Genomic DNA, 20,674 nt, shown 5'->3' on the forward strand with positions numbered 1-20,674 from the left:
TTCTCCATCCACATCTTACCTCCATATTATTAAAGGTCTTATTTGTAGTGACCTTTATTACTTGTACATTATGTCCAGTTATCATTAAAAAATATACAGTATACTAAAAGGTTAAAAATACACACACATACACACAAACACACATGTGCTTGAAGAGATGATGTGATCACCAGAACCAGATATAAAAGGAATTTCCGAACTTGAGAATATATCAATAGTGACATCCTGACTGGAAAAAAAAACATTACAACAAACACAATGTACGGCAAACTATCCAAGGACTAGTGTAACTACAAAAGTGTGACATATGCATAATGGCAATTCCAAGAGAAAAAAAAAAAGAACCAAAATATTTGAAACAACAGTGACTGAGGATTCCTCCCAATTAACTTCAAACATCAAACCAGGAAGTTCAGAGAACATAAACTAGAAGAGCTGTCAAATAAACTACAAATATCAAACAGAAATCAGAAAATCAAACATGTAGAAAAAAATTGTAAAAGAAGTCAGACAATGCCATATATGTAGAAGGAACAAAGACAGAAATTGCCTTTGATTTCTACTGAGAAGCTGGGTAAGGAAGAGGAGAGTGGAGGGAGATATTTAAAGTGTTAAGAGAAAATACCCATTAGCTTAGAATTCTGAACTCTGCAAATTTATCTTTGAAAAGTGAAGGAGAAAAGAAATTCTCAAACAAATATGGAGAGAATTTGTTACCATTAGGACCACCCATGAGGAAATGCTAAATGATCTGTGGTGAGAAGAAAAATAATACAGGTCAGAAACTCAAATCTACACAGAGGAAAGAAGAGCAGTGAAGACAGAATAAGTACAGGTAAGACAAAAACTTTTGTTTTTCTCATAACTGTTGTAGCAGATAACTTGTTTTAAAGAACACTGTATTTAAATACATTATATAGATAGATAGATAGATAGATAGATATAGCTATATATCAGCGAAACAACAGCAATGAAACATGGTACAAGACAGAGGAATTACAATTAATTATTCTGATCAATAAGTAATAATTGTGTTATTATGAGGTACTCACATTACCCTTGAAGAGGAACAGTGTTATTTGAAAGTGGACTTATATTTGTTGTAAAGCAATCTTTGAAAATGCTCACATTAAGACAACAAAAGGTCGGCCGGGGATATAGCTCAGTGGCATAAGTTCCTACCTGGCAAGCGCAGGTCCTGAGTTCGATTCTCGGTACAAAACAAAACAAAAAACAACAAAAGGCACAGAAGAATGGAAGACAAAAAGAGGAACAAAAACTTACAAATATTAACTCATACTTTAAATAATTGTGTTTATATTCTAATGATGATGTCACAATCATTGGCAGGAAAAAAGAATAATGAATATGGACAATAAATAGAGAATTAACAACTATGATAGATATTGATTCAACTTTATCAAGGATGACCTTGAATGCTAAAGTCACTACTGAGTAAAAGTAAATGAGTGGAGAAAAATACACACAGTAACCCTAAAAATTACAAGAAAATAAAGCTATACTAATTTTGGATGGTATAGACTTCAAAGCAAAGAATGTTATCAGATAGAAAGATGGACATCACAGAATGACAAAGGTGTCACCTTTTCAGTAAGACATAGTCCTTAATGTATACGTACCTATCAACAAAACACATCAAACCCTGTGAGGCAAAAACTGATAGAACTACAAAAGAAAATAAATAAATTCACGAGACTTCAACACCTATCTGTCAGAAATAGACATGTGCCCCGGGTGGAAAATCAGTACAGACATGATTTCACATCAATTGCTGCATATAACATGATATCTGTGTATTACTTTATCCAAACACAACGTAATACACATTTCTTTTCAAGCTCATCTTGAATATTCACCAACAGAGATCACATTCTGGGCCATAAAGTACACTTTGATAAATTTAAATATAAATCATACAAGATCTGTTCTCAGGCCACAGTGTTTTTAAAGTAGAAGCCCATAATAGATACATAGCTAGGAAATCCCCAAATATTTGACTATTAAGCCAGATATTTGAAAACAAAACTTGAGTCAAAAAGAAAGCTCAAGAAAAAATTCAAAATATTTTCAACTAGAGAAAATGAAAATTTATCAAAATTTGTGGTCTATAGCAAAAGAAGCTCTAAGAAGGAAATCTATAGTATTGAATGCAAATATTATAAAAGAAGTAGCTAAAAATCAACAATCTAAGTTTTGCCATAAAGAAATTACAAAAATAAGAGAAAATTAAATCTAAAGTTAGCCAAAGGAAAGAGTAGAGATCGATAGAGTTAAAAAAAAATAATCAAGAAAATCAGTGAATCTGAGATCTGGTTCTTTGAAAAGGTAAATACAGTTGATAGACCTTTATCTGGCTAAGAAAGAGCACACACTACTAATATCAGAAATAAAAGGAGACATTGCTGCAGGGCCTGTGAACACTAAAAGGATTGATCTGAGGGCTGAGGTTGTAGCTCAGTAGCAGAGGGCTTGCTTAGCAGGTACAGGTCCCCAGGTTCAATCCCACTCCCTCCTTCTCTCCTGCTGCACAAAAAGTACTTCCAAAATGAACAATTTTATGGCCACAAATTTGATAACTTAGGGAAATGAACAGGTTCTTTGAAAAATACAATCTTTTGAAACATACAAGAAAACAAACAAAAACAGGAGGCACAAACCTAGATGTATTTTCTGGTGAATTCTACCAAACATGTACGGAAAATTTACACTAATCTTCTATAGTCACTTTGACAGAATAAAAACAGAGAGTACTTCCCAACTCATGCTGTGAGAGCAGCACTACACTCACAAAATGATGCAAAGACATCCCATGAAAAGACTGTAGAAAAATCTCTCCCATAAAAATAAATGAAAAAATTCTCAACAAAATATTAATAGCATGTAATAATGTATTCAAACAATTGTACACTACAGCTAAGTGGGATTTATCCCTGGTGTGCAAGGCTGTTGTTTTTTTTTTTTAAGAGAAAAAGAACTAACAAAACAAAAAAAGACAAAAATAAAATAATACAAAAATGATACATGACCTCAAAGCAAAATGATAGGAATTAACAGTGGTTGCTACCTTACATACTGTTATCTTCAGACTACTCAAAAAATTGAAAGAAAGGGAACCATACAAACCATACATATTTTAAGAAGCTACATTTACCCTGCAAAGCCATAGTCACCAAAGTAGCATGATATTGGCTGAAAGAGGTGTATACGTCAGTGAAATAGAATAGACCTTCAAGAAGTAAATCCACACATCTACAGCCAACTGATTCTCAATAAAGGCACCAAAACATACTTTGGAGAGAGGACCCTATTCAGTAAATGATGCTGGGTAAACTGACTATCCACATGCAGAAGGCTGAAACGTGACTTCCGTCTCTCACCCTGTGCAAAAATCATTCAAGATGCATGAAAAGCCTAAACATAAGATCTAAAACTCTGAAACTACTTGAAGACAATGTATGGAAATATTGCAAGATATTGGCACAGGCAACCGTTTCCTTAATAGGGTTCCAAAGCACAGGAAACAAAACTAAAAATTATCAAACGGTATTACATCAAACTAAAAAGCTTCTGCATCACAGAGAGAATAATGAACAACCTACATCGTGGAAGAAAATATTTGTCAACTTTTTATCTGACACAGTTAATAGCTAGACATATGATGAACTCAAAGAACACCAAAAGCAATACAAACAAGAACACAGAAATTCAGTTAAAAACAGACAAATGATCTCTAAGATATTTCTCAAAAGAAGAAATATAAAAGCCTATTAAATATATGAAAAAATGCTGAATATCATTTGTTACCAGGAAAATGCAAATCAAATCTACAATGAGATAACATCTCATCTGAGTTAGACTGGCCATTATCAAAGAGAAAACAAAAGAAAAGAAAAGAAAAGAAAAGAAAAGAAAAGAAAAGAAAAGAAAAGAAAAGAAAAGAAAAAATACTGGCAGAAATATGGGGAAAAGGGCGCCTGGTACACTCTTAATGGACTGTACATTAGTACAGTCACTGAAGAGACAATGGAGGTTCCTCAAACACTAAGAGCAGAACTACCATGTGATCCAGCTGTCATAACTCTCCTGTATGCCCATGTTTATTGTAGCACTATTCACAAAAGCTAAGATGTGGAATCAGCCTAGATGCCCATCAACAAGGACATGAGGAAAATGTGTTTATACATAACAGAGTATTATTCAGCCACTGAGAAAAAATGAAATCATGTTACTGGCAGCAAAATGGATAGAACTGAATGAAATTATGCTAAGTGACATAAGCCAGACACAGAAAGACAAGAATCACATGTTCACTGTCATATGTGACAGCTTAAAAAGTCAACCTGAAAGTAAACTAGTGACTGTCAGAGATTGGAAAGGGTGTAGGGGGTGTTGGGTGTGGGGAGGGAGGGTGAATTTGGTCAGTGCATGTATGAAAATATCACACTGAACTTCTTTGATATATACAATTCATATTAATTAAAAATTTAAAACTTAAAATGTCCGACTGTGAAGGTACATTAATTAAGCAAGTGTGCTGTTAGTAGTGCAGAAATTTATCAATGTAACACAATTGTGTACCAAAAAATAGATCCACATAAGACCACATATACATTCCACTGACAACTGAATAAAAGTAATGCAATGGGGCAGAGATCGTCATTTCAACAAATTGTGCTGGAACAAGTAAACATTCACAAGCAAAAAAAAAAGTCTAGGCTCAGACCTTACTTACATCCTTCACAGAAATAAGTCAAAATTGATTAAAGGCTTAAATATAAAATTCAGAATTGCAAAGGTCCTAGAAAATAACATAGGAGAAAACCCAAATGATCTTGGGTATATCACCTTTTTAAATATAATACTGAAGGGACAATCCATAAAACAAATAATTGAGAAATTAGATTTCATTAAAATGCAAAATCTTCACTCTCTAAAAGTTGAATATCAGGAAAAGGAGCAGACTATTTATAAAAGGTATATATTACAAAGAATTATTGTTTTGAAATCTTATACTGTTTTTATTGTTTTTGTGTAGTTTTGTTTTTGTCTTTCTTGTTATTTTGTTATTATTTTTTCTCTTTAAAATAAAAGAGAACTGTTATTCAAAGTCTATATTACTCAGCTATAAAGAAAGATAAACTCAAGGCTTTTACAGGTAAATGATCACAACTAGAGATCATACACATAAGTGAAATAAATCAGACCTCTATGTGTAAGCAATGTATTGTCTCACTAGTGTAAGAAGCTGAAAGAGTTAATAAAAATTAGAAGGTATGATAGACATTGTGCAACGAAAGGAAAGTGCTCAAAAATAAAGAGCAACTGGGGTGGGGGAACAGAAAAAGAAAGAAGGGGAAATTATGTATGTATGTATGTATATACAGGATACCTAACATAGTTGGACTTCTATCATTTTACTGAAAGGATCAGTTAATGATTACTTATTTGATCAGTCTTGCATGTCTCTATTTGTTTTCCTGAGAAACCACTTTGAAGATATCATTACGTAATACAGCAACCATTGTTAATTTCCTACCACTTTGTCTGTAACTCTGTATTGTTTGTATTGTTCTTATGCTATTTTGTAAATGGATGTCTGTTGGTTGATATGTTTTCCTTCTTTTATTTTGAAAATAAATTTAAAACAAAAGAAAGTCTATAAAGAACTATTAAAGTTCAACAATAAGAAAACCATCAGATTAAAAGATAGGGCAAAGATCATAACAGACACCTACCAAAGAAGATTCATGGATGGAAAATAAACATAAAAGACCAGTCCAGCTGGGCATGGTGGCACATGGCTGTAATCCCAATACTGTGAAAGGCCGAGGCAAAAAGGCTGTAGTTTGACTCCAGGCTGGACAACTTAGTGAGACCTTGTCTCAAAATTATTCAAAATAAGAATAATAAAGAAATGGGTTGAAGATGCCCCTCCGTGTGAAGTCTCTGGTTTCAATCCCTGGTACTGAAGAAACCAAACCAAAACAAAACAAAATGAGAATGAAAACGAGAAAGAAATGAGATGATTGTCTTCAACACATCAGGGAAATGCAAATTAAAACAGTGAAATACTACTGCACACCTGTTAACATGACCAAAATCTACAACACTAACAATGCTTAATACTGGTGAACGTGTACCGCAGGAGCAGCCAGGTGTGGTGGCGCACACCCACAGCCCCAGCACTTGGGAGGCTGAGCCACCTGGGCTACATGATGAGTTCAAGGACAGCCTGAACTACATAGTTGAGACCCTGTTTCACAAAAGAAAAACAACAAAAAAGAATGTAGAACAACAAGAACTCTCATTTATGGGCGTATAAAATGGTGTAACCACTTTGAAAGATAATTTTGGTTGTGTGTTTTTTTAAAGAAACTTTTACAACACAATCCAAACAGTCAGGCTTCCTGGTATTTACCCAATGGAGGTGAAAATTTATGACTACACAAAAACTGGCACACAGATGTTTCTAGAAGCTTTATTTGCAACTGTTATATTTGGAAGTACTACATGAGAATTTCCTTAAGTATGTGAATAGACAAGCTCTTGTACAACCCAGACAGCAGCAGACAACCCTAGCTCAAGTTCGTGCTGCTTGGGCAGTCCTTCAATTTGCCACCCTCCAACATATCTGAATGGAGTAAATTGTTACAATGTAATTTTATTTTGGGACAATAGCTGCCCAAATAATGTACCTCCAGGGGCAGATTCCTCCCTGCTCCACCACACCTGTACCAGTGCAGACAAGCGATATTTACTCAGTGCTAAAGGGATAAATCACACCCTGAGAAGACATGGAGAAACTTTAAGTGCATATTACATGCTATATAATTTCAACTAAAAGACACTCTGGGAAAAACAAAACTAGAAGACAGTGGAAAGATCGGTGGTTGCCAGGGGCTGGGGAAAGAGGAGTGATGGTAAGACAAAGCACAGAGGAACTTGGGGGGCAGTGAAGACACTGTGAGATACTGCAATCATATGTACTTGCCATTATACATATGTCCAAACCCATAGACTGCTCCGCGTCAAGCATGGGCCCTCATGTAAACTGTAGAATTTGAGTATTTGTCATGAGTCCATGTAGGTTCATGAGGGGCAGAATTTTATAACTTTGTTGGGGGAATGTTGATAATGGGGAAGGCTACACACATATAGATAGGGTCATAGACTAGATGGGGAACCTTTGTACTTCCTTCCCAACTTTGCTGTGAACATAACATTGCTCCATAAACATGAATACTTGAAGAAGTTCCCTTGGCCCCTCCTTTATGAAAACAACTGATGTGGACATAAAGTCTCTTATTCAAAGGTTGGTGATCATAAAGGAAACATCATTAATCTTGATGTTTATGCCTTTATAGGTAGACAACATCAAGCAAACAGGAGGACGAGAAGGAAAAATAAGTGAAGAATAACAAAAAACTACACTAAACAAAAAATAGTGCCAATACAACTAAACCAAATGAATAAAACAGAACCCTAAAATCAGAATTCTAAAAGTCAGAGAAGTGTAGTAAGGATATATAAGAAAAAAATAATAGTGTTGGTTGGTCTATAGAAAGAACTGGAAAGTAAAATTGAAGCCAACAATGAATCTAAAGTGGAAAGTAACAGAAGAGCAGCATAATATAAATAGGGTAAACCATAGAATACAAGAATATAAAATCAAAGTCACAAGAATTACTGAGAAATATTACTTATTTCAAAAGTATAAGGAGATATCTAAGACATGTCTATATAACAGAACACCTTGAAAAAATGGAAATAGGCAATTGAAGCACATACTCAGAATTATAATTTTTAAAAATTTAACATAAAAAGGGATTCTCCAATGTACACTTGAAAGGTCACTCTACATTCCAGGAAAGAAAGGACACAGAATGGTCAACATGGTGACATACTGTACTGGATGATAAAGGAGAAGTCCCTTGTACAGGCAAAGGAAAGATATTTAAATCATGAACAAGGTGGGGAAATAGCTTTAAGAAACGTTGAAAGACAGCATCACTTTTAAAATCCTCAGATATAGAAGATATCACTTAACAAACTTCCATCCAACCAAACTGCTAATGCTATCCAAATAATATAGAGAAACATTTTTGAAAATTGAGGACATGAATAAATTTTCCAGGCACCTTTACTTAAGAGAATGCACTGGGGGAGCGACTTAAAGCCATTTGTATACAATTGTAAAAATTAGAAAAAAAATTCAAAACAAGACAAAACAAAATATTTGTAGTGAGAATGAACCCTTTCAACCTTGGGACAGAGAGTAAATGTCATGCAAGGATACTAGCTGCAGAGTAGAATGTACGTTTTATGAAACCTGAAAAAGTTGGAAAAAGAGGGATAAGTGAGAATAGGGGTAGAAATGCAATGACTTTTCTTACATTTTAAAGAAGAGAATGATGAACTGATCACTAGGAGTACGATAAAAAAAAAGCAGACCCTAGAAAATAGAATACTGTGAACTGACTGTGAACTGAGGGGAAAGAGAAAATTCACTAGTGAAAATGAATTGATATTATTTAAGGAAATGGAGGATTGATAGCTACATTTAGTGTAAGAGTTAAAATTATGGCTAGAACATAGATGTGAGCCTTCCAAATGTCAAAGCACACAGAGAAACAACACAAAGAGAGAGAGAGAGAGAAACAGAGACAGAGACAGAGACAGAGAGAGAGAGAGAGAACATATATTGAAGGTTTAAAGAAATCCTGACAATAAATCTCTAGATTTATTGCCTAGAGGCTAGAGGCTAGAGGCTAGAGAAGCTAGAGGCTAGAGAAGCTCAGAGTAACATGTATATGAGTTTGATCCCAGGCACAGAAAAAAAAATCCCCATAGCCTTTATAGTAAGCATTAAAAAATAGAACAGTTATGGTTACTGCCTTAGTAGATTTTATTTAATCCAAGAATTGGTGGATTAAATGCCAAATGAATAATTTTTTGAATGAGATTCTATCAGACATTCCCAGTATATTAAAAATGATAGACAACACGTTTTCTTCTTTCCTGCAATTAGATGTGCTGTCTCATTAACCATTTAGCCAAATACATCCAGATCTGTGTCAACTTCTTAAAACAAAAGGTAGCTTGTTTTTCTTAAAATTGTTAGAACAGTTTTGTGAGGGAATGATATGTCAAAGTGTATTGAATGCCAGTGATAAGGCTAAAATTTATTTGAAAAAAGGATAGCAGTTTTTGATAGTTAGACTTCTAGCTCTTTCTTTTTGGGGCCGAGTAAGTGAAGAGAGATTATTGTGGAAGAGCTGCTATATCACAGTACCACAACCTGGGTGGGCTAGAAGTATTTATTTTCTCACTGTTCTGGAGGGAAGAAGGCCAAGATCAAGGTAACCTGACAACTGGTTCTTTCTGAGGATATGAAAGAGAATCTGACCCATGCTTCTGTCCTAGTTGCTAGTGCTTTTTTGGCAATCTCTGATGATAATTGGCTTATAGAGAGACATATAATCTTAACCTCTGACTTTATCTTTACATGATCTCCTTGGCACATGTTTTTTTTTCTTTTTTTATTTTAAAGAGAGTAGTAAAAAAAAAGAACAATAGCAAAATACAAACAAAGCAAAGCAAGGACATTAAAAATGATCTGGGGTTTCAAACCAAATGATAGGGATTAGCAGAGGTTGTTATATTACATATTAGTATCTTCAACAAAGTTGCTCAGATTACCAGATGCACGACTGTAAAATTGATCAAACCATTTAAGAGAGTAAGAAAGTAATAATTTAAAAAACCATTAGAGATAGTACTTGTCTTTCTGCACAAAATTCTCCTTTTCTTAAGAACACCAGTCATATTGGATTAGGGACCCACCCTAATCCAGTATAATCCCACTTTTGCATCTGCAACAAATTTATTTCTAAATAAAGCTGTGTTCTGAGGGATGAAGCATTAGGACCTCACATATGTATTTTTTAGGGACACAATTCACCTTGGCAAGAGAAAGGACAGAGGTGGTGCTGAACTACTGATGAAGCAGAAAGTCTAATTTAGTAGAGTAAGCAAACGAAACCCAACTGGATGCCATGAGAATCACATTAAAATCAGGTGCCTTGAGTCACCGGCACTTCTCTAAGTATATCTACCCGCCAAGTGGGTAGCTCTGCTTATAGGGCTGTGTCTCTGACATGTGACAAAGGAGATAAGTACATTAGAGGATGAGAAGAAGCATGAATCAGGATCTGATCTAAACACCTGGAAACAGGACATGTAATATGAGGATGGAAATATTCTTGAATTTTTATGACTTTCATAACTGCTCATTTTTCTGCACAGCATATAATTTCTAAGCAGTGTAATATTGTCAAATAAGCAAAGTTCAGTATCTGTTCTTTAAAAAGCCTCCCCAAATCTCATGTGGACTCTCACCTCCTCATGGGGATAGACACACTTCCTTCTGGGGTTACTCATATGTGCCAACCCCTAAAGTGGGTAAACGTGGCTGGCTCCACGTGGCACTTACTGAAGTATACCCAGTGCAGGTAAGACTCAGAGGTTTTCACCTCCTCCATACAGTAAAGAAACTGTCCTACAGAACTCAGCTGCAGGTGACAGATCAGTACCTCACAGGTAGGGCACTGACATGGAAAAGGGAACCATACATGATGGTACTGAAAAATAGTTACATAAAATGAGTGTGGCGGCCACACCTATAATCCCAGCGCTCTGGAAGGCTAAGGCAGGACTGCAAGTCTGAGCTCAGTGTGGGCAACTTAGTGATTTAGGGAGATGTCATCTCAGAAAATAAATAAAGGTCTGGGTACATAGCTCAGTACCAAAGCCCTGAGTTCAATTCCCAGTACTAAAAATGAAACAAAGTAACAAAACAAAGCAAAGCAACAACAACAAAACAAGCAAAATGAAACCACTGATATCCACAGTGAGATTTTTCTCCAGTGAGGTGCGGCTTCATTCTGTTTTGCTATATGATCAGAGAATTGTCTATCTTATTCTGGGGCTTGTGTGATTTTAATCCTTAGCATGCTCCAGTCTGCCTTGTATAATGAGTATGCCACAGCTCAGGTGTCACTGTGCACATGAAATGCTACGTCACTTCTGTATTCTCATCATTTTTTCTAGTTATGGAAGGGTTCTGTTTACAGAAGGGACAAATATTCTTTAATAATAAATAGTTAAAGAAGAGTACAGAATAAGTATCAGATATACATTTTAATACAAATTTTAAAGGTAAAACGTAAATTCCTAAAATTGGGGACCCAGTGAATTCATTCTTTCATTCCAGTCACCCGAATAACAGAACAAAGCACTCTGCCCAGTTGTTCAATGAATGTTTAGTTGTAGGAAAAAATTACATTCTTCACTCAAGTTTGTGAATTTTGGTTGGTTAGAAAACAAAATCTCAGAAGTCAAACAAATCTCTTTTGCTGCAATAGAGGCAGGATGGAATATTAACTGCCTTTGACACTGGTGGCAGGGTCTTTGCCTTTCTGTTTTTATCCCTAGCTACCCTGTTTTGCATTACATTTGATCCCAGAAGCCACATCTGATCCTTTTGGGAACAGGTAGAGTATATAAAAAGGAAGGTGATTAATCAGTATTTGTTGAATAAATGAATATGTAAGTGAATGAATAAGCAAGCAGAAAACAGATGAGCTGAGAGGGAGAACTGCATAGCCCTGATTGTTCTCAGTCTCCTGTTTTAATAAGCAGGGTTGATGCAAGGAGCATACTGTGATTAAAACAAGGAGGGTAGCACCCTGCATAGTCCAGATGTGGAAAGGTGAATTCTGAATCAGCAGGGAACTAGAGACAAAAGCAGTTCCTTAGCAATGCTTGTTTTCTCCCCAGATGTGTTTGCAGGGCTGGCTGATGACCCTAACTAAGGAATGGACACAGAAATGAACTTTCAGACAAATTAAAGGAGGCTAGAGTTTATACTCACTTTAGCTAGACCTCAGGAGCAAATGTATTGATTCCTAACTTACAGGAATCATGAAAGTACAAGTGCTTCCTGTTGATGGAAAGAAAAGTTGCTAAATACTCTTTGGATGGCATGAATTGGCGAGAGAGGAAAAAAACACAGAATAGACACCCTCTGTCTTTGTTCTCTGCTCGGGAAAAGCAGCAGCATGACACCATCAACTTTTTTCTTCTAGTGATAGGACAAAAACCCTCCTGCCCCTTTGAAAGTTGTTTTTATTCTAATTGGTAGAGTGACTAATAAGTTAGTGAAGAAAATATCCATGGCAGAATAAGAACAAACATCAGGGTAAATTTAACCTTTTGTTCTTAATGTCATAGCTTTTACCATTCATCTTGTACTATAGCAATTTTCTTATATGTCTTAGTTCTCCTTTTAAATTGGATTCTCCCAGAGGGTGGGGTCTAATTCTTGGTTCATTTTTGTATTCTCCTCAGCACCTATTACTTGAGAAACATTAGGTGCTTAATATATAACAGGTGAATATGTAAATGAAAGTAGGCATTTGAAAATTGCCACAGCTGCTATATAAATTCTTTTCCATAAATGTTTAGGACCTGCAATGAACAAGACACTCCCTTAACCACTGGGAGAAATCAAAATATCAGTGCAATTTCTTCTGTTCTCAGGACATTGACATTTGCGAACTCAAGGCTGAGGTAGTTGTGAACATAATTACTTTTATACAGCTAAGAACATAAGAAACAAAATGATAGGGGGATAAGGCAAAAATATGTGGGTGCACAATGAAAGTAGAATCAGATAATTTTGAGAGTTGCATGCATAAGGATTGAGATACTTTTGATGGAAAACTTGAAGAATGAAATACAATAGGCATGGATAAATTTGAAGAAGATATCTCGGGGAAAATTAGACTGTAGACAGTTTGGGGATGGGGTAGTACATTTTGGGTCACTGGGTAGTTTTGAGGGATTATAATAAGAATCAAGGTCCTAAAGCACATAGGGGCACAATTTCACAGAAACTTAAAAACAAAGTAAGTTATTTAGATTGAACTTTAAATAATGAAGGTAGTATGGCAGGGACATGGCATTTAAAAGCTACTATTCAGGGTCTTATCTGACCACCAAATCCACGAAAGAGCTGTGTATTAGTATGGGCTCTTCAAGGGTTGACCTTTTTCTTCCAGAAATCATGGGTACACTATCAGGAATGGCTCCATGCTGGAATTTACCACAGTGATGAGAAAGGGCCATGTGAAAAGGACTATGACAGGATTCCTCTAAAGTACGTGATAAATTTGTTTCTATTTGAGGTAATTAAGAAAAGTAAAAAAAAAGCTTCCCTTGAAAATTGTCTATTAAAGGCAACAACAGAAGTGTCTATTTTTTATTTGCATGCAGGAAATGTATTCCTGGGCAATCAAATACTCAAGGATGATGAGAGGGAGCTCTGCTTCATAAAAGGATGTCAGCTGATACACATAGCGTGAGTGACAAAATTAGGAAAAGCACTTCATAAAATGCAAACTGTAATGTAATTGATCCTGGCACTAGTTTTCACTTGGTATAAAACTATTAGATAAATAAAAATATAAGCCTATAATGAATACAACCCAAGTGAGATCTCATTTCTCCTCTGGTCAAAACTCACTGTTGGCCTACATTTCACTCTGAGTGAATTAAGCAGCTTTCTATCACCATAGCAAAATACCTGAGACAATTAAACTACAAAAAGAGAAGATTGTGGCTTTGGGTATCTGCAAGGGTGGTACACGATGGCTGGAGTGCATGGTGGAGAAAACCACTCACAATATAAGCCAGCAAGCAGAGAAGAAGAAGAAGGCACTGGATCCGGCAGTCTTCTTTGAGAACTACAGACCTCTCACAGGTGATACCTTTCAGAGGTTTCGCTACTTTTAATAGCGTCACTCTGGGGAAGAATGCTGTAACATACGGGCCTCAAGAGGCACTCAACCAGATCATAGCATTCAAATCTTAAGTCCTTGGATTCACAGGTTCTCATATGATCTGCCTCCGACCCCTCACTCTTATAATTCTAGTCACATTCATCTTCATACTAGTCTTTCATTTTCTGTCTCTCGTGTCTAGATTGCTGTCCCCCCAGACACCGGCATGGCTCTTTCCTGCTGGAAGTCACCATCAAGGGTCATCTTTCCAACACCCTTTTTAGAAATACACTCAAGCCGCTGTCAGCCTCTGGCATTCCCAGTCTGTCTCATCTAATTCTTTTCCTATTAGGCAGTTATCACCTTTCAGCCTATGATTTTATTGACTTATTCTGGGAGGCAGAGAATTTTCTCTTTGATTCACCATAAAAATCCTAGTCATCTAGAATAACACCTTGAATGTAGTAGTTGATCAAATATTTGTTTAATGTAGCAAATAAAAGGCTTATAGATAGTCTTTTGTGACTGTCACTTGTGTCTAAAGATGAAGTTACAGTAATTTAGTTGAAAGATTTTCATTGGCTTTTTCTTAATTCTAGAACTGGGCAAAACTTCATTACATAAAATGAAGTGTTCCAAAAAGCAGAACAGAGGAAGCTGGATTATAGACAGAAAAATACTGAAGAAAGAAGAAAAGAGCAGATTTGTCTTTTCAATGTTACTTTCTTATAAGGTGAGAATAGGGCAACAGAACGAAAGGAAAAGGATGGGTTAATGTTAGGTTACGTCTTTCTTCTGATAAAGGTAAAGCAGAGGGAACTATTTATTACCATGCCACTGGCCTATTTGGGTAATTTGTCTATTATTTCTTGCTCCTGATTTCTCAGACGGTCAGATAACAACTTGGTTTTGGTTTGGTGATGTGGAATGTTAGCATAGGTGACTCCATTTTGATTTCTAATCTAGTCTGTTGGGGCCCAGGGGAGGAGTTCAGTCCAGTACTATGGCCTCCATAAGTTTTTATTTAATACTTGGTACATGGCTCCTGCTCTGCCTCTGCACGCAGATTTTGCACCAGTCACAAGTGTGGTCTAGCCTCCATGTGTATGGAGGAGACACCCTGGCCTCTGAGCATTCTCTACCATAAATATGTGAGAAGTGGTGCCTAATTAGAGGGTAAGGGAAATGTATTAACGTTGAGAAATTAACGAGCTTGGGGAAAAGAGAAATCAGCACCTCTGACAAAGAAATCTGTTAGAAAAACATAAATGCAGTGGAAGGCAAGAAAGGGGGCATCTCCATTGTTCAGACCCGTACCTTATGTTTTAAAGATCAAGAAATTTTTCTTCTCACAAACTATTAAGCACCCAGCAGAATTCTCTCAGTATTCATGCAGGTCTCTGACTCTTCCTCATTTTGTGAGCTATTCTAGAAACCACCTTAGGACCCACCCACTAGTGAGAGAATGTTTAATCTGACGAATAAAGCAATCTGCTTCTGCAGCCTTGGAGGACCTTTCTCCTGGAAGGAGAGGTATTAGATATTATCACCTGTCTGGAATCGGGAAGTGGTGTGGAGGAGGCCGAAGTAAGTAGCTCCGTCCTAAAGCAAGCTGCAAAACCACTCCATCTCCCCTTGTAAAATTGACTTCGTCTTTCTCTGTTTGGAGGATGATGATCTCTTCTGCTTTCTACTCCAGTGGCTAAGAACTACATGAATTAAAATGTTTGAGGCCACTGTCTGGGTGTCAGGGTCTGCAGTTCTATGAGCACTGGACATTGCCTCTAGGTTGAATAAATATCAAATTGTACACATACATATATGCTATTTTCAAAGTGTGGGGAATCATGAAATAAGAATCCTGTTAAAATTGTTGCTGAAATCACAGCACAGTTTGTCATTACATAGTAACCTTCCATCACAACAGTTCAGATAAAGTTATTATCTTGACAATAGGAAACAAAAAAAAATCTGTAAGAAAAGTACAGGGTGGGGATCAAGTATATCATTTATATGGAGAACCAGGGGGATGGATGGGTGTTAAGGTTTCCTGGTGAAAGGATCAAGAGTGGGTTGAATACAAGCACACAGGTATAGGACTATACTCTCAGCACCCACACCAATGTGCCAGCCAACTCCAGCCTTGCAGTGTTACCCACTGACTTCTGATAGTTCAACCTCTGCTTGGAAAGGTTGACTCAGGGGGCCAGAGTACTCTGCAAAATGAGGGTCTAATTCTTCAAAGTAAGATGTAATGTTTGCAAAAGAAACAGCTGGAGCCCACCCACAGGAGGCGGCGCACATGCAAGCATTCTCGGGAGCTGTGGACCCCGCCTCTTCCTTCTACTACAGATGGATCAGCTGGGTGCTCTGCCTCTCTGCTCACCAACTCACTGACCCAGCCTGAGAAGCATTTTCAAAATGGAAATCCATGGACATCTTTAACAGTGTTTTGAGCACCTAATGTGCTGTGGCAAGAGCCATCTCAGAACAGGAAAAGCCTTTGCTTACAGAGCTGGTGCAGAACTCACAGGCCATAGGACATAAACATATTGTGAGAGCTGGGACATGCAGGGCAAGGAATGGAGCATCACGGAGGGGAGGGAAGTTGTCTGGGGGATGTTCCCTACTCTTTTGAGGACCAGGACCAAGATCATGAATGAGTCTTACAGACTGCCTAATTTATCTCAGGCTGTCTTTCTAGTTTTATCTCACACCAGATGTCTTCTGCACATCTACAGGCTAGCCTCAAACATTCTGTGAGATTTTGACATCTCTATAGAGCAACTTCCTGCCAGTAGGCTGCTTCTGCTCAGAACACTATTCCACTGCTACAATGGCCCTCTACCTCCTAGTCAGTCCTTCACAAGGTTCCTCAATGGTTACTTCAAAGGAGACATCTTCCTGACCTCTCCCTGGAAATGCTTCTTCAGGTAATTCATCTCACCTATCACTTACGTTCTTCTTGGCTGATTTATGTCTGTTTCATTTACCACTAGAATGTAAACTCACAAAGGCAAAGACCATGTATTATTTGGCTTATCCTAATACCTGATCTAGGAGGAAATTTAATACTTACAGAGAGAGAATGAATAAAGAAATTATCTGAAGATTCCCTATGGATTGTTACACTCTCAGCTCAAGATTTGGTGAGCTCTTAATGACCCTCCTGAAATTTTTATGGAAGCAAAATCCACATACCATAAAATTAACCATTTAAAATTGTGCACATGGGCACTTAGTGCATTCATAATATATGACCAGCATCTTTATATAGTTTCAGTATTTTCATCATCCCAAAGGAAAAAATGCCTACCAGTTAAGCACTCGGTATCCTTCTGGCCTGGCCCAGCCCCTCATAACAGAGGATTTACTCTTTGTCTCTGAGTTTGCTGCCTCTGCATGTTGCACATAAGTGATGTCATGATTGGTGTCTGTGTGACCCCCCAAAGCCTCATGTGGTCATGGGGCAGGCTTTTAGAGTTTGATTGATTATAGGTATGAGAGCTGCACCTGCCCTGGGGTGGATAGTTTGCATATGTAAGGGACAGCAAGAGGCTTTTTGCGGCCATTCCTGGCTTTTGTGCTTGTTGCTTTTGCTGTGTTCTGCCACCAGGAGCTGTAGCCCTCTGCCATGTGCCACTCTGCCTTGTAATCTGTGAAGTATGGACTAAAACCTCCAGAAACTGTAAGTGAAATAAACGTTTCCTTCCTTAATTTTGGGCGTCAGATATTTTGTCCCAGCAATGAGAGAAAAATAACAAAGACAGAGGAATCATTCAGTATGTGACTGTTGTATCTGAATCATTTCATTTATAATGCTTCTGAGGATTCTTGACATTGTAACATGTACTAAAATTCCATTTGTCATTATGGCTGACCAAGATGACATTGTACTGATATGCCATCTTATGTTTATCCACTCATGGTTTGGTGGCCATTTGTACTGGTTTCATTTACATTTTGATGATTAATAATAGTGCTGTTTTGGCCCTTGGTGCACAAGAGGATTTTTGTTTCTTTCTTTGGATTGTGAATACTGGTTTTCAACTATTTTTCGAGTATATGAAGGAGTGGAGTTATGGAATTGCTGGGTCATGTTATGATTCTATATTTGACTTTTTGAAAGCTTTCATATATGAACAGACAGCTATGGTTAGCAGCTGCTGGAGTTAGCTTTTCTTTGTCAATATTCTGTTTTGCAAGAACTGCTAGGTCTCCATGATATGTCCTTGCTGCTGATTTGCCAGGTGGCCCTATGACTTTCCCAGTACTCTGGATGACCTCTGTGAGTACTCTGTCCCTTGCCACAGAACCCCATCATCATGTGGCCTTTGCGTGTAATTATTTTCTTTGTTATCTTCTTTTTCCAAAGAATGGTATATTTCCTTCCAAAAGTGAAAATGCTACATAAAGGGATAGAAAACTGAAAACTGCTTTTTCTTTGAGACAGGGTCTCAAATTATGTAATCTAGGCTGGACTGGAACTCATTATGTAGCCCAGACTGGCCTGAAGCTTGCAGCAATCTTCCTTTCTCAGTCTCTTGAATCCTGGGATTATAGATGTGCATCACTATGCCTGGCTAAGAAAATTGGCTTTATTTATTTTATTTTATTTTATTTTTTTCCAGTAGTAGGAATCGAACTCATGACCTTGCACTTGCCAAGCAGGTGCTGTGCTGCTGAGCTAAATCCTCAGCCCCAGAAAATTGGCTTTAAATACACTTACGTGGTAAAATATTCAAGAGTTTTTTGATAGAGACATTTTCCTTGGTCCTATTACTTCTCTTAGGCTATACTTGAAGTTTTGTAAATTTGGGAAAACTATTTAAACATCATAGCATGATGTTTGACAAAGGTACCTGGGCTCTGAGTTAATGTTCTGTTCTAAAAATTAGAAATAATACACTGTTTCATAGAGATGAATAGAATTCACCTTTTGGATAATGATAGGTAGTATTCTTCGATATAGAGTAATCAATTGCTATTTTGCTCTGAATTAAGGTACCACAACTCAGAGATAATTTTACATTCATATTATTTGTTTTAGTTAGAAAATTAAAATTTTCTCTATTTGTGTGTCTTTATTAAAGAACAAAACAGTTTAACTAATAAAATTGTGATGAGGGCTGGGGATTTAGCTCAGCGGCCAAAAGCGTCTGCCTGGCAAGCGCAAGGTCGTGAGTTCGGTTCCCGGTACTGGAGAAAAACCAAAAAAAAAAAAAAAATTGTGATGAAAGCCTTTCTAGGTCTTCTCATTGCATTAAGAATGAAATTTAACAACCACTGGTGAATTCCTACCATCTTGTCTAGCAAAACTCTGTATTACCTCTAATGTTTTTTTTTTTTCATTTTTAAAAAATTCTCGTTAATGGTTTGATCAGTCTTGCATTCTTACATCTGGTAATCTGAGCAACTTTGCTGAAGATAACAATATGTAATATAACAACCACTGTTAATTCCTATCATTTTCATTTAAAAATGAAACCCTGTATCATTTTTAATGTTTTTGCTTTGTTTTTTTTTTTTGTCCATGATGTGGTATTTTGCTATTGTTCTTTATTTTTACTATTCTCTTTAAAATAAAAAAAGAATGAAATTGAAGCTTAGGGTGTAAAGTTCAAGGGTAGAGCATTTTTCTAGCATGTGTGAGACCATGAATTTGGCCTTCAGTACCATTAAATAAATTAATGAATTAATACAAAATAAAATGATAAAATAGCAAAGCCCAGGTTCCTTCCAGGCCTTCATGAACTCATATGAAGAGATCTCTACAACAAAAATTAGAAAGCTGCTAGATAAGAAGGCACATACCTATCATTCTAGCACTCTGGGGGGCAAAGGTGAGAACATCACAAATTAGAACCCAGCCTGGGCAATTTAGTGAGACCCTGCCACAAATAAAAAATAAAAAGGGCTGGAGATGTAGCATAGTGCAAAGGGCTTGGGTTCAATCCCCAAGGCTGCAAAAAATAAATAAATAAAAATCAATAAATAATGAAAATTTTACAAAATGAAAGAAATTAAAAGCTGATGATACAAAAAAAGTAGAACAATATACCATGTTCTTGGATCCAAAAACTCTGTAGGAAGGCTATACTGTCCAAAGCAATCCTAAGATTCAACATAATTCCCGCTAAATTACCAATAACTTCTCTTCATGGAAATAGAGAAAAAGAATTCTAGAATTCATATGGAAACACAAAAGACCAAGAATAGCCAAAGAACTCCTGAGGCAAATAACAAAATGAAAAAAGCAAAAAATAAAGAAAATGCATCATAATATCTGACATCCAAACATTCTGAAAGCATTTAACAATCAAAACAACATGGTATTGTCATGAAAATAGATACTTAAGTCAATGGAGCAAGAAAGATAACCTAGAAATTAGTCCATACATATCCTTATGACCAATTGATTTTGACAAAGACACCAAGAATATACAGTGGAGAACAGAATATGCTCAATAAATGTGCAAATAATGGTAAAATTTAGTATATATACAGACAAGGGCAAATAAACTAGGTTCTGTCTTTTCACTGTATACAAAAAGCAACTAAAAATAAATCAGAGACATAACTGAAGCTATGAAAGCTATGAAATCATTCAGTAAAACAGGAAAACACTTCTAAACATTGATGTAGACAATAATTTCTTAGATATGACCCCCAAAGACACAGGCAACAAAAGTAAAAATAGAAAAATGGAATTTTACCAAATGAAGAAGCTTCTGCACAGAAAAGAAATAGTGAAAGAGAAAACCTACAGCGTGGGAGTGAATATTTGCAAACTATTCATCCAGAAAGGGATT

The 20,674-nt window shown here is 36.5% G+C and overlaps 1 protein-coding gene and 1 long non-coding RNA gene across 2 annotated transcripts in view; one reads left to right on the forward strand and one right to left on the reverse strand.

The window, feature by feature from the left end:
- The window catches only part of LOC102028499, a 92,471-nt gene extending 78,806 nt beyond the window's left edge, over positions 1–13,665 (forward strand). The window contains exons 3-4 of the long non-coding RNA XR_259688.1: positions 13,143–13,240; positions 13,357–13,665. This is a non-coding gene — a long non-coding RNA (uncharacterized LOC102028499). The remainder of the gene's footprint in view (positions 1–13,142; positions 13,241–13,356) is intronic.
- Atp10b (ATPase, class V, type 10B) overlaps positions 1–20,674 on the reverse strand; it is a 320,484-nt gene that overhangs the window by 268,294 nt on the left and 31,516 nt on the right. The window lies entirely within an intron of this gene.

The sequence above is a fragment of the Chinchilla lanigera genome, unplaced genomic scaffold (assembly GCF_000276665.1).
Source record: "Chinchilla lanigera isolate Chin_1 unplaced genomic scaffold, ChiLan1.0 scaffold00007, whole genome shotgun sequence".
Lineage (NCBI taxonomy): Eukaryota > Metazoa > Chordata > Mammalia > Rodentia > Chinchillidae > Chinchilla > Chinchilla lanigera.